Source organism: Penaeus japonicus, unplaced genomic scaffold (assembly GCF_977035675.1).
Source record: "Penaeus japonicus unplaced genomic scaffold, GWHDUDI00000001_assembly GWHDUDI00000026, whole genome shotgun sequence".
NCBI lineage: Eukaryota > Metazoa > Arthropoda > Malacostraca > Decapoda > Penaeidae > Penaeus > Penaeus japonicus.
The window spans coordinates 24481350-24483849 of record NW_028234428.1 but is presented as its reverse complement, the minus strand read 5'-3'; positions in this window follow the sequence as shown (position 1 = coordinate 24483849).

Genomic DNA, 2500 nt, shown 5'->3' with positions numbered 1-2500 from the left:
AGCTGGAGGGATAGTGGAAATGAAATTTGCGAGGAGATAAAGTGATAGAAGGAAAGCTGAGAAAGATGGAGAAAGGAGAAAAGATAAGTTGTAAGACCAGGAGAAAGAAGTCAGAGAATAGCTTGCATGTGCGCCCTTAGTAGCTGAACAAAGCCCCGGGTCAACCCCTCGGGAGGCAGCCAGAAACCAGAACACCTAGCAGGCTATTTTTTAAGGGATTTTTTTTTTTTTTTTTTTTTTTTTTTTTTTTTTTTTTTTTTTTTTTTTTTTTTTTTTTGGATTTTTACATTCTGAAGCTCTGCCCACGCTGCACTTCGCCGACCTCGCACGTCACCTCTCACTGCTATGCATGATGTGCCGTGCTTGACGTTGAAGTGGAGCCCTGTGGGTTGGCTTGTAGTCTGGGTTAAAAGGTGTTAAAATCTTCATTCTTCATTCTTGAACTTGCAGGTCCTCTTGAAGTTTACTTCGTTCTTGTCTTCTTGTCTTCTTTTAGCTTCTCCTCTTCATGGTTGCCTCCTTACATCATCGGTCTCCTGTACCTGATGCCGTGAATATGGCCTCAACTTCTTCAATGCCATTGATTCTGCTGAGGCTTTTGGGCCACCAGGCATGTGTGCCTTCTGGACGAACGTTGAGGCGATTGTAGAGCTCCTCATCCTCATCTTGGATTCTTGTCCATCTTCTTCTGGCTTGATGGTGGAGTCTCTGGTTGATAGCCTCGATCCTTAGTCTTTCATGGATCTCTCGTGCAGTGACTACTTCAGGAAAGCGAATATTCAGAATCCATTTGCCTGCCTGGTTCTGAATAGTCTGTAGCTGCATCATCTGCCTTCTGGAAATGGTGTGAGTAGGCACTGGCGGGTATTCCATGATGGGCCGCACTAGGGCTTTATAAATGTAGAGCTTGGTTTCAGTACTCAGTGTCTGGAACCTTCTGATCTTGTTCAGCTGATGTTTAGCTTTGGTTGCTCTATCATTTATGTGAGGGACAATTCCTCTTCTGCTAATTGTTAGCCCTAGTATCTTTCCTTTGTCACAGTAGTCCACTGCTTCTTCGTCCACTATCAGATCTGCTGTCTTGAACTTGTCCACAGATATGACTTGGAATTTTCTCATGTTGGTTGAGATCTTCCACTGTCTTTCGTATCGATTGATGGTCTCTATGGCTCTGGCAGTTCTGAGTGCCATCATCTCGATCGATCTCCCTTCATACTTGATTATCTGAGTGATGTCGTCGGCATACATATAGTGATTGCTGCCATGTGATGGTTCAGGCAGATCTGCTGTGTATATGGTGAACAGTGTCGGTGAGAGGCAGCTTCCCTGTGGAACTCCACTCATGAGGGGAATTGCTTCGCCGACTGTATTGCCGACGACTATTTTTGCACTCCGACTTTCAACAAAGTCACACAATAGCTTGGTCAAGGACGTCGGGAGGTTCAGCCTGATGATCTTAAGTTTCAGGCCTGTGTGCCAAACTTTGTCGAAGGCTTTGGCCACATCTCTCAGAACCACATTGACTTGGTTCCTTTCGCTCATGGCATTGGCGATTTCTTCATATATGATTGCAATGGCTGTTGATGTTCCTCTGCCTGGTCTGAAGCCATGTTGCCTGGGATTTTGCAAATCGTTAATCTCCAGGTGATTTCGCAATCTTATGTTCAGTATCTTTTCAAAGACTTTGCCTGGGACTTCCAGCAGAGATATTGGTCTGTAATTCTCTACTTTTCTTGGATTTTTCCCGGCTTTTGGTATCATCCTGACTCTTGCTTCCTTGAAGTGGTCAGGGAAGTAGCCAGCAGTGAGAGAGGCATTGTATATGTTTTGCCAGTCTCAGCAACATCTTGTTTGGAAGATTCTGCAGGATTGTTTTGTTGATCCTGCTTTTGCCTGGAGCAGTTCTATTCTTGAAACTCTGAATAGTTCTTTTGACATCTGTGGGGTTGATCTTGGTCATTAGTGGATCTGTGGGGTCCAGTCTAGTGAAGTCAGAAGCAGCTTCTGGATATAGGAGGTGCATGTGCCTTCCTATTTCCTCTATGATGGTCTCCTCAAAATCACTGTCAAAGTTTCTCTTCTTCTTCTTCGGTAATTCGGAAACAATTTCTCCAGTAATTTCTGAACAGGATTTCTTGTTCTTCTTCTTCATAAATCTTCTCATCCTGTTCGTTGAGGAGGTAGCTACTTCTGCTTTCACTTCTTCCCATCAGTTTCTTTATTCCTGACCAGAAGGACTGTGGATCTTTTCGGTCCCATTCCACTTTTCGAACAAGTTCTTCCCACTTGTCATTTGCTGCTCTCCTCCAGTGGTTAGAGAGTTCTCTTTGCAAGCTTCTATATCTTGCTCTCAGGTCTTGTGTCCATCCATGAATCCCTGCATAGTGCTGCAGGTGATTCGACTGTATATTTAGCAGTCTTACTTCAGCTGTTAGCCTTGGATGTGGGATAGTCCTGTGGTTGCTCTTGGGTACATGATGAGCAAGTGCAGCTTCAACAT